The sequence below is a fragment of the Pleurodeles waltl genome, chromosome 3_1, assembly GCF_031143425.1.
Source record: "Pleurodeles waltl isolate 20211129_DDA chromosome 3_1, aPleWal1.hap1.20221129, whole genome shotgun sequence".
Lineage (NCBI taxonomy): Eukaryota > Metazoa > Chordata > Amphibia > Caudata > Salamandridae > Pleurodeles > Pleurodeles waltl.
The window spans coordinates 1,119,675,638-1,119,688,522 of record NC_090440.1 but is presented as its reverse complement, the minus strand read 5'-3'; positions in this window follow the sequence as shown (position 1 = coordinate 1,119,688,522).

The window sequence follows — 12,885 nt, the reverse complement described above, 5'->3', positions numbered from 1 at the left end:
CTTCATTCCTGGTTTGGGTGTAGGCCGAACTCCTCCCGTAGCTTGGGGAAGGGTTTGAGCACATCTTTCTCCAGGACCTGTGAGAGGGTGAGGATGCCTGCCTGTTTCCATTGCGGCCAATGGAGTACCTCGCCACCAATGCGTAGGCCACTGTTGTGCCACAGGGGCGCTTGGGCGTGTATGAGGGGGTGGACCCCAAACAGTCGGTGGGCCCTTTGCCAGGATGCCCTGGTCACCGCCAGGATTGGGTTCACTGAGTTAGTGGCTGGGAGGTCTGCACGGGAGGGTCCACCGAGTCCTTCGTTCGCAGCCAGGAGTCGTTTTTCTACTGCTATCCACAGGGGGGGATCTGGTATATTCGATAGTGTATTGGATAGCTGAGACATTTGGAGGGCTAGAGAGTAGTGTTCCACCGATGGGAGTCCCATTCCCCCGTTTATGGGGCGGGACAAGAGCTTGGCTGTGATAGCTGTGGTCGCATTGTGCCCCACACAAATGATCTAATTAGTGCATTCATGCCTCTTAATGTGGAGAGGGGCACTTGTAAGGGCAGGAGACCCAGGATATAGGTGAAGCGGGGTACCGTCACCATTCTAACCGCTTGTACTCTGCCCCACATGGAGAGGCCTAACTGGGTCCATTTCGCAAAGTCTAGTTTCGCCCGCGTGATGAGAGGGTCAATGTTGTCCGCCACCATGTGTGCCAGTCGAGGATTGACAAGCACTCCTAGGTATTTAAGATGTTTTGGCATCCACCGTAATGGGTAGCTTAGGAGTGCCGCTTTTGTGGTTACTCGCAATAGCGGGAGTGCCTCGCTTTTGTCCCAGTTAATACGGTATACCGATAGGGCTGCGAAGTCCTCAACTACCTCTAATAGGGCCGGTATGGATCTTTCCAAGTCCGTGAGTGTTAAGAGGATATCGTCAGCGTAGAGATATATCTTGGAGGTGCCTTCGGGTAATGGTAGGCCTGTTATGGAGGGGGAGGACCGGATGGCTGCCGCCAAGGGTTCCATTGCCAGAAGGAACAGGAGAGGTGAGAGGGGGCACCCCTGCCGTGTACCCCTTCGGATAGGGAAAGGGTCTGAGAGGAAGCCTCCGCAGTTGACTCTGGCCGCGGGTTGATCATAGAGCAGTCGTACCATGGAGATAAATTTGTTGCCTAGACCAAATCTCTCCAGGGCCGCAAATAGGTAGGGCCATTCTATACGGTCGAACGCTTTTTCGGCGTCTAAGGATAGGGCCAGCGCCGACTCCGGGGAGTCTCTGGATGCCCATAAGGTATGGCACAGGGTTCGTAGGTGGTCTCTAGATGTGCGGCCCAGTACAAACCCCACCTGTGTATAGTGTATAAAGGACGGGTTTACTTTACGTAATCTGTTTGCCAGGACGCTTGCTAGAATTTTGATGTCCCCATTTAGTAGAGAGATGGGTCGGTAGCTGCCGCATAATAAAGGATCCCTCCCAGGCTTCGGTATGACAGCTATTGAGGCATTATTGTCTGTGTTTCGCAGGCTTCATTGAGGGCTTCGCATAAGATAACAATCGCCTCTGCCCCTACCCATTTATAAAATTCTGCCGGGTATCCGTCCTCTCCGGGTGATTTGTGGTACGGGAGGTCAGAGATGACTTTATCTATCTCCTGTCTGCTTATTTCCCCTTCTAATAGGCTACGGCCCTCATCTGTTAGGTAGGGGAGGTCTAGCTTCTTTAAGAAGGTGGTAGCTTGCGCTAGGTTGGTCGTGGTTTCCATCTATAGAATTGGGCAAATTCGTTTGCAATGGCCTACGGGTGGGTCAGTATGTCCCCGGAGGGAGAGCGAATGGCTGGGATGGCTAGAGCGGCTGTTCTTTGGCGGAGTTGGGCTGCAAGCAGTCGTCCCGCCTTCTCACCCTGTTCATAGTGTGTCCCTTGGAGTCTCTGTAATGCGAATTCGGCCTGGGTGGTGTATAGCTCATTAAGGGCCATTTTGGCTTGCTCTAGACTTCGGCGGCCTGGAAGGGAGGGGTGTGCTGTATATTGTCTGGTTAGTCTGCGTATGTCGAGTTCCAGAGCCGCTTGTTGCTCTTTTCTGCCTTTGTTCGCTATCGCCGCATCCCGCATGAGCTGTCCCCGTATCGAGGCTTTGGCTGCGTCCCACATAGTTCGACTTGAATTAACCGTACCGAGGTTGTCTTGGGCGAAAGTGGTCGCATGATCCTGTAGCTGCAACTTACCTTGGGGGGATCGATATTGATGGATCGCTAATCTCCAGGGTTTTCAGCCCGGGGATACCAGGCCTAAGCGGATGGCTATAAGGACTGGGGAGTGGTCTGAAAGGCCTCCCTCCAGTATGTTGTCCTCCAGGGTGTGGGCCACAAGATTATGGGATAAGAGAAAGTAATCGATCCGTGATTGGGTACCGTGCACCGGCGAGAGAAAGGTAAATTCTCTGTCCGTTGGGTGAGTCAGCCTCCAGTGGTCAACCAAACCATTATCCGCGAGTATATCAGACTGAATGGCCCTGTCTGCGTTGTTACTCGTGTCTAGAGGCCCTGTCCTGTCCAATGCTGCGTCCCTTGCTAGGTTCCAGTCTCCTCCTATAACGTAACGGGATGCCCCTATCTCGGTTAGAAGTCGATTGAGCTGGAGAAAGAAGAGGCGTTTGGGACCTGTTGGTGCATAGACTGACCCCACACAGAGTGTTGAGTCCCCGATTTTCAGCTTGGTAAATATGTATCGGCACGCGCCGGGGGGGGGCGGCGCCCACGGGGCGCCCCAGACCTCCGCCTAGATGCCTCCAGTCTTGTCCGGGGGGGATGTGTTTGTGACCAGAGGACAGGGGGGGAGAGGGGAGGTCGCATGTTGGCCGCGTCCCTGTGTGGGGGGGGATGGGGGAAGCGGGAGGAAAGGACAGAAGCAGGTGTTGAGGTCGCTTCCCCTTGGTTATTCTGAGGGGTTGTGGCATGTATATGCTCTGGGACTTAGCATCTGTGGTCTGTTCTGCTTTGCACCAGCGCCCATCATTATATCACTATTGCGTTTGTTAGTAAACCGGGTTCTAGAGCTCAAAGCCCAGTTCAGAATCATTTTGCCCCAACCCTGCCAGGGCAGGCCAGTAGTGTGCAAGGGTAGTGCGTCATTTCCCATATTTTCCAGAGGGCGTTATAGATCCTGATTCTAGAAGGAAGAAGTGATATGGGATATGGTAAGTGTTACCCGACATGAAGGGGAGGTACGTTGAGAAACAAGAGTAATCGGGGGCCAGCAAAAACTATCACACTATCCGAACAGTCTAAGCAGTCCAAGGCAATTAAAGCCTTCCGGGGGTGGGGGGGCGGTTCTCCGAGGTACAATGTCTGAAGAGTATATATTAAAATAGAGTACTCATCATTTCTCTGAGTCAGGACTCTTTCGTCATATAGTTCCTGTGTTTCCTGCAGTGTTTCTATGACAGTCTGTGGTTGTTGATATCGAGGGCTTGTAGGAAAACTGTGTCCGTGTTGGTTTCGGGTAGCAGGCACCTAGGGTTTCAGAGGGGATCGGGACTTGTCTCTGTCTGGCAGCTGTGTGTGCATCGCTACCGCCTGTAGGACTTGGCCCCTGTCATCAAAACTCTTTGTTAATCTCTTCAGGTCTCTGCCCCTGGTTTGGGGGTCTATAGTAGGTCTTCCGTCAGAGTCCGGAGCAATTTCCGATTGGCCCATTCCCCTAGTTTGGTTCTGTGTGTCTTGGGGGGGGGGTTGGGTTGTTGATTCCATGGGTTGTGTCGGGTCATGCAGCCCCTCTAGGAATGACTTCAGGTCCTCTGGGTCATAGAAGGTTCCTGACTCTCCGTTCTTAGTTATCCACATCCTAGCTGGCTCCAAAAGGCTGAATTTAACGTCCAGGTGGCGAAGGCGAGGGCGAAGGGAGAGAAAGGCTCCTTTTCGATCTGCTGTTTCTTTGGAGAAGTTTGCTGAAAGACGGATTTCAATGGGACCAAGCCGGAGTGGGCCTTGCTTTCGGGATAACTGTAACCGTTGGCGGACCTGCCCGTGTCGGAGGAAGCAGGCTATAATTGGGCGAGGACGATCTTTTCCATTTTGTCTCTTGAGACCAAGTCTGTGCGCTCTTTGAAATTCCAGAGGGGGGTCAAATGTTATGTCGGCTAGATTGGGAAGCATGTCTCACAGGTAAGAGAGGATATCTGTACCCTCAATGCCTTCCGGAAATCCAAGGAAGCGTATGTTGTTTCTGCGGCTTCGGTCCTCAAGGTCGGTTAACTTGCTACGAAGGTACAAGAGTTCCTGATCTCTGTCAATCTGTAAGATCACTTGACTTTCCACAGCCGCTACTCGATGGTCCAGTCCGGAGATTTGTGTCTGGAAGCTCGCTATTTCCAGGCACATGGATCTCGTTTCCGCTGTTAATGCTGACATGGCAGTGTCCATACCTTCCAGTTTGCGGCCTACTGCCGATATCTCCTGCAGTTTACGATCCATTGATGCTCCTTGAGTGTCTTCTGACATGGTGTCGTGTGAGGGGGTGGAGAGTCTGTGGTATCAGGGTGTTTCTGTTGGCACAGGGCTTCAGAGAAGAGCAGTTGGCGAGCAGGTTTACACAGTACTTTACCCGCCGTCTTGCCTCTGGGCATTGCGGGTTTCTCCATGCAGGTGAGGATCCAAGGGGGGTGCCTGTCCGTGTCTCAATGAGGGCGATCAGCGTGGGCGTGTGGGCGGCAGAGAAGAGAGGGTGACGGAGGGAGGGGCGAGGGGGGTTCAGAGTAGTTGATGAGTTCAGGTGAGTACCTCTTCAAGTGGCCTCCTGGGAGGGCTGTCGTTGATGTATATATACGAGGGGAAGGATCTCGGTGTTGGCTCTATAGCGTTCAGCGTCCCACAGAGCTGTTCTGTGGGAGAGGAGTTGTTTTGGAGCCGAGGTCTGATGTTATTCCTGGCCCTCTTTGCTCTCCATGCCTCGTTAGTTCTAGCTTTGTTGGAGGCTACAGTGGCTTTTCACTTTTCCTGTTAGTGTGGTATTGCTTCTTTTGTTGTTATGTTTGTGTTGTTCGTTTTCCTTTCTCTATCTTTTTCTCCTCTTTTTGTTTCTTTTTTATTCCTTACTCCTTGCCCCCTCCTATGCTTGCCCCTCTTTTTATTAGGTAGTGTTTGCTCCTTTGCTCTTTGCCTTCTCCTCTTCCCATCGTTTTCCTCCTCTCTCCGCACGTTGTTATATTCCTCTCTCTCTCTCCTCACTCCCGGCCCCTCTCTCACTCATCCACCACCCTCATCTCCGTACTTCTCTCATCCTCTCTGACTCACCGGCTCGTCCCTCACCTCTCCGTCCTCTCCAGGGCCTCTGTCGTTTCTCAGGGGGCCTTCTCTGAAGCAGGTTAGGCTGGGGTGTGGGGGTAGCCGTCCATTGCACTCCGCTGGTAGTGAGGCCTCTTGTCGCCGCTCCCGTCACCCCCGGCAGAAAGGGGAAGGTTGGGGAGGCACCGGGAGGCACATCGTCAGCATTGGGCCACCTCCTGTTGTTGTTCTGGGCCGTGATTTTGGTTGGCTTCGTTCTCCCCCTCCGGCAGCGATAGATCGAGAGGAACGGAGGGGGCAGGCGGTGTCTCGGCCTGTTGTCGGCTCCGGGGGCCGCAGATGAGCCGCTGTCAAGGCGCAGGTAGGGACGGAGGGCGCGCTCCCCCACCTCGGGTTTCAGCGAGGGACGCGTCTCTCCTTGTCGGGGTGATTCCTCACTTGAGGCCGCGGCTCAGAGGCCTGCCGTCGGCCTCAAGTCTGCTCCCCTCGCTCCGCCCAGCGCCTCCGGAGAGGGCGCTCCCCCCGCGTCACAGATGTCGGCCTTTCGTCGTCTCCAACTCCTATGTCAGCCCCCGCTGCGTTCGGGGGTCTGCTGGAGCGCCTCCAGCGCCGCCGCCGCCGCCACCGCCGCGCGGCCCGCCGCCGTGCGGAGCTCGGCTCTCAGGCGGCCATCATGGATCGCGGCCAGACCACACCCCGCCGTGTTGCTTCTTAATGCTCCGGTACTGGGGTCTCTGATTTTGGTGGTGTCCTCTTCTTTGCACGTGTACTGTGGTGTCTCGTGCTCCTTGCACCTTCCTAGGTGCAATTCAGGTGCCCGGCTCGCATCTGGACACTGCAAAACGAGTCTCCATAAAGGATTTGAGTGGAGCCTCTGGAGATCACGCCTGGTTGGCCATGTTGGTTGGTCACGCCCCCTACTGTTACTACTTTGACAGAGACAATTAATTTAGGCCCAGATTTATCAAGCCTTTGCATTGCCCTTGCGTCGCCTTGAGAGATGCAAGGACAGTGCGGAGACTTCAGTAATATCCAGTAATATTTCCAAAGCTATGTTTGGCTTTGTAAAGAAATGTAATGCAAATGCAGTAGCTTTCATTGAGTTACATTACATCTATATTTAAATATTTGACCCCCTTCATGCCAATGCCGAAACAATTTTTAAAAGGTGATTTCTCAAATACTACTGCAAAAATTTAGACTAATCCCATCAAAGGCACTTTCTTGTGTAATATTCTACTTTCATGCCAAAATTGTTCTAATTCTGACCACCTTTTTTCATGCACAGAACAGCAAAGAATCTTGAGTAAAAATGGGAAATTTTACATTATTGACACCCCATCTTTATTTCCATCCCTTCGGACAGATCTGCTTGAAGCTTGCCAAATCCAAATTAGCTGGAATTATTTTTTCGAAAGTCTTTCATCTATTGATGTCATAGTTATTAGGAAAATAGAAAATAGCTTTTGAATGGAAACTCTGACTTAACCTTGACTACATACTGGCTAGTGTGCGTGTCTTTGTCTGTGTGTTTACTAGTAAAATTTATTTAATTAAACTAAATAATAAACTAAATATTAAAAAGTGAAAAACAAAATGACAAAAACTATTTAAGAAAGGCCTGAAACTCTGGGTTAACACATTACCCATTTCTCTGCTGTTTAATGCATTGTTTTTAGACTATCAAATAACCTTTGTCACACTATTTCTTGGGCTATTGAGTTGGAAGTTACAGAACGCATATTGAAGCTTAAGCAAGACTATGAGTGTAATGATAACAATTCCAAAGCTTTCACCTATCTCTGCCAATCTGAAGACTGGAAGAAATTGAGTTATATTCATGTTATTATTTTTAACTCAAAATTTTGATTTTAATTCCTAAATATTTAATTGGTTCTTGCTCTATAGGAAATTCCAAAGATAAATGTTGTCATTCCAATATTCATGTGTTAGGTGAAATGATTGACTTTGATTCTGTACATGGACTGATTCTGTAGAATCAACCACTGGTGGAAGTGGTGACCAATGTGTAGAAGGGAATGGACAGCTTCTACTTGAAGAATCATTGTTGGCAGCCTTTGTCTTCCGTGACTGAAAAAAACTTATTGTAAAGCAGTAGTACTCCATTGAGTGGGGGCACAGGGTGCTTAGAAATGTAGTCAATTAGGGAATATAATTCAGGGATTAAGATGTGCTTTCCCATTGCAACCCTCAATCTATGCATTCACAGACCTTAACATGTCCTGCAATGTTAATATTCAAGGAGTTTCAACCTCTTTCAAATATACATTTGAAGGTGCAAATGATTCCTGATCACAAACCAGTTGCTATTTTTATCCTTCTGGTTTGAGAGCATGACTTTGTGCATTAGAGCCTATCTCTCATTTGAAATCTGAAATTTATATCTATCAAGACCATTCATCCTGTTTTATTAATGCTGATCTGCCTTCAGAATAATCCTCATACTTTAAATAATTTAGCTCTATTATTTATTTTCCACCACATGTCTGGGCATTATTACCTTTTGTCTATTCTGCAACTCACTCCGCCCAAGAGATACTAGATGTTAAGAGAATGATCAATTATTTACTAGTAATTGCATTACTCTGGCTCCTCTTCGCTCACTTCTATTATTTACAACAATGAGGTAATCCTGCCCCACCAGACATTCATACCACGTGATCCTTTGCAAAATAAAAAGACCCTCCCGTCCTCCTGTATATACCTCCTAACCTGACTCAACACAAATTTGGTTGACCTGGACAACCTGGGAGGGAGAGATGTAATAAATAGAAGCGAGCAACGAGGACTCAGAGTAATGCTATACATGTTAGTAATTGAAGTATTACCTCATCATCTCTTCCCTTCATTACAACATTGATATGTACAAAGCCAAACAGGCCAACATAAAAGGTAATACACAAACTCATGTTTATTAAACACAAAAGACACATTAATGAACAACTATTTAGATGCCATAGTTGCCAACATCTTTGACCCAAACACCTCAGACAGTTCAATCTCCTGAACAATCCGATAAAGAGGGTAACAGTGGCAGAGGTACCAATCTTATGGGTTCAATGTCAAACTTCCCAAAGTACATCACACCAGGAAAATCAAGGAAAAATTACCTACAGCGAGGCCCTTACTGCAAGTGTGAAGCATGCAGCAGAGGAGCATCACCTCCTCGAGCACCGCCATATTCCATTTTCCGACTGGCAGCTACCAGTTCCCCATGCTTCCCGGAAGCACAGCCCCAGCCACCCTCAGCTGGGAAACACCGTCTTCCCGCTCGCTCAAGAGATGCTGGCAAGGACCGCACTACGTCTCCCCCCTACCCCAGCAAATAATAGCTGAAACCCTGGTCTGGCCAGTTCCTCAGTGCCGATAAGCAGTACTGTAAAGCAGGAAGAATGACCTGTAGATCCCAAAGGCAAAGAAAACAGCTGCAGCGCCGCACATGGCTGGTGTGGGGGGCACCATGAAACATCTGGTCCGTGTGTCTGGTAAGACAAAGAAACAAGTATTTGCAATGCAAAGGGTCTTGCGTTTCCTCGAATTAGACCTATTAGCATTGTTAATTCTTAACTGGACCTTTCTTGCCACATTAATTGAAAATGAAAAGTAAAACAGTTGATATAAACGAGCCGATTCAAAACGCCATGGCCGTCATGAGCGCAAAGGAGAGACACACAAGTTTGCTTGCAGTCAATCGTATTGGCAGACGTGCAATTATCCATTTAACAGGCCTACGCAGTAACAAAACTACCCCAAGGAGGGACAAATGTAAAGCATTTACCAATGTCATCAAAGGAGTTTTGAAAGGCAAGCCCATGAACGAGTTAAAATGATGGGCGTGAGATGGGCGTGGTGAAAAGCGCACATAGATACTAACACTTTGGAAAAGCAGCGCTTGTCAGGAATTTAGCTATTAACTGGTAGTGTGGACCACTTTCATTTGGATCTCCAAATACCTGAAGCAATGCAGTTGTTGAAATAATCTAGCCTTGATCTTAGAAATACATATAATTTTAGGTCTGCATCTAATTTTCTCTTTAGTGCAAAATGTCTTGAATAAAGAGTGACCGATCAAACTCTGGCATATGCATAGACAAATGTAACATTCAGGCTTTTATCCTGAATGGGATACTTCCACATTGTGTTCATGTGCTAATAGATCAGTTACATTTGTAGAGTGACTTCTGCTTCCCTTCTCTGAGGCAGGCTACGAAGAAGAGGAGGATGATTTTCATCTGGGTACCAGCTTCAGCATAAGAGGAAGGTGCATTTGGGGGATTTTGATTCTGCCACATGTTTCGCTCATTGTATCCTTTCCCATCAAACATCTATAAAATATTTCAGGCTTGGCTCAATACTTTCATTTTTTCCAGGTGCTCCAACTGGGAGTCCTTCTAGACAAAGCAATATGAATTAGAAGCACAGCACATTTTTACAATTCCTTTTTGGTTCCATTACAGTGTTTAGGACTCTCAAGTCCCATGTTTGGTGCCCTCACATTTATGGTCAGTGGAAACAATCTCTTCCATAACTTCAGCTTAATGTCCTCTCTTAGAAATTAATCTAAACTTTATCTTTGGTGTTTGCCAGCAAGAATAAGTTGCTTCCCAAGTGGCAACAAGAAAAAGAGCTGCCGTATATGAAATATAATCATTAGTCTCAAAAATGAAAACTTCATGAAACCCATCTAGTGACTTCAACAATAAACAACACATGTTTCACTTAACGTGAAGGGGCACTTTCTGTCTAAATAAAGCTCAGCAGGGACCATGCTTTGGCAATATTATTGACAAGTGGCCCAGATAACTCACCAAGGGCAGTGTATTCACTTTAGGAAAGATAAGTGGTGTCAACAGTGGTGACCCATTGTTTGGGACAGCAACATGAATGTAACTGAATGGTAAAAACAAGCCCCTCGGTGTAACAGCCGGATAATGACACCACTCTTCACCAGACTCACTGGGAGGATCTCTCACTAATCCCCTCGTTCATGTATCTTGTGTGCTGGATGCCTCTGCCTGCCATGTACTCTATCTGGCAAAATGTCTAGATTGGACTGATTGGACTGGTCTAGAAAACTATCACTCTATTTCATTTCCCCCTCTTGTTGTTACTAAACAACTGGAAATTATGTAGTTGTCCAACTTAAAATGTTCCTTCAGGAATCAGATATCTGAGGTCATGCTCAGGGGGGATCACAGTACTGAGACTATATTTGTCACCACGTTAGATGATCTTCATCTGGCATCCTGCACACAATGAATTAGCTTGAGAGTGACAGTTGACTCTGTTGATCAAGGCCTTCTGATGGACAGGAGATTGAATTGGATGGATCAGTCCTTCATTAGTTTTGCTCATTCTGGTCCGACCATACTGAAAATTCACCTTCAAAGTGCCCCCCTTTATGTGGTGTTCTATCTCTTCAAACATCTTTGCTATACTCGTACCACAACTAGATAGTTTTATTTATTCACATGGCCTTCACTTTTAAAATATTTATATTACATTACATTTTGAGAGGTCAGAGGACATCTGTATTAGCATTCTAGTGGTGCATGATGGGGGGCATGGACAGTGATGTAAAGACAAGCAATTGGCTGCAACTCAATTCTGAGGTATCAGAATTATTGGCATATGATGAGAGTACAGATCTCTAGCATTCTGTCATTTGGTACCCTGAAATGGAAGTCTACTGTTCCCACCTAGAGCTGTGAAAAAATAGGGTTCAAATTTGATTTCGATCTTCAGCTTAAACAACAAGGGCCAGATATATCATTTTACCCAATAGCGATTACCTAATTGTAATTTTTTGCGAATCGCAATTAAGTAATCGCTATTGGAATGTATGAAACCCCAGGAGTTTCATACTGCGATTCGCAAGGGCTTGCAAATGGACCTACCTCATCAATATTCATGAGGTAGGTCGCAATCTGCAAGCCATTGCGAATGGTTACAATCATAGGGATGGTGGCCTGCTGGGATCAGCAGACCACCCTGTCTGTGATTGCTTTTAAAGGAAAACGGGATGCTTTAAAAAATGAAAAATGAAAAGTTTTCTTTTCATTTTTTAACAGTAGGCAGTGGTCCGCGGGACAACTGCCTGCTCTTAAAAAACGTTTTCGCATGCATTCACAAAGGGGAAGGGGTCCCTTGGTGACCCCTTCCCCTTTGCGAACGGGTTACCACCTGCTTGAAGTAGGTGATAACTGCGATTGTTTTGTAACCGCATTCACGGTCACAAAATAATCATACATACCTTTGCGATTAGGTATTATGAAGGGACGACCTTGACATGCCCTTCCTAACACCGAATCGGTATGTAGTCGCAAATCCAATTTGTTTTTCGGTAACACATTACCAAATCGCAAATCGGACTTGTTACATACCAAAACACATTTTTGCGATCGCAAAAATGTTTGATACATCTGGCCCCAAGTCTCTTAGGACTCTTCGGCAGCTCCATTCCAAATGGTGGATTTAAAAGGTAATAATGTACCTTGCCCATGATTTCCAGAGCTCTGCATCTGTGGCCTGAGTAGGTTAAGACGGGATCATGGAAAGAAACCTAACTTAAGGAAGTTTAAATACATAGAAAAACATCACCAAGTCATCCAAAATAATGCTAGCAGGTTGGGTGACGGAGCCCACAGATTCCTGCACATATCTCCTATTATGAAATTGTTTTAATAGTTTCATGTTCATCGAAGAAATCCTTTAAGGTTCTATGTATTGCTCACAAAGCCCTTTCTAGAAACTATTTTGTGTCATTTTGGCACCTCGTTTAGGACACCACCTTTAGACTTCAATACTATTCCAACATACATCTGCTGATAAACCCCATTCCAGGAAGGCCAACTCTGGGGGTGGATCATTCTTTGTCTTGCCTCCCACATTACGGCGCTATAGCTCCTTGGACCTAAGGAAACTCAACATATTTTCATATCTATAACACTTATTTAAACACAGCTTTTGCACAGGCCGCACTACACTACTCACCAGTGGCTGAGGCCCAGAGTCACTACAAATACCTTTATCTGGAAAGTTGTTACAATTCTTGGGAAGACGGAGGCACATGTGAGACAAGGGGCCTGCTCCATTTCCATTTACAGAAAAAGTGTAGTAGCAGATAAGAGGCAAGAATCAATAGCATGGGACACAATCAATACAAGTGATTTGTCTCATACAATTGCTACAAGTGCAAATAAGCCCCCCACCCATTTTTTGTCTCCGCCATTGGTGACTGGTGATTTGTTCCACCAGTGGATGATTCCTGCCTGTGGTGTATTTCTGCTAGTGCACTGCATCACCTGCAGAAGTGTACCATTCATTACTTTTAGCAGGTGAGTACTGTGCTAGCACTAAAACATAATTCTCTGCATTTTGTAAAACGAATTTAACTGATAAATTCAAAACAAGCATCAACATTGTATAGTATGTTAAGAACACATTGTTCTAACGCCTTTAAAAGATGTTTTAAATTTTTTTATTTCTATGCAAAATAAGAGAAAATACATATAATTTGTGTTCTCCGTTGTGCTTTCCCCAATCTAACTTTGTGTCATTTCAGGGGAATTCGCATCTTCATCTGATTCATG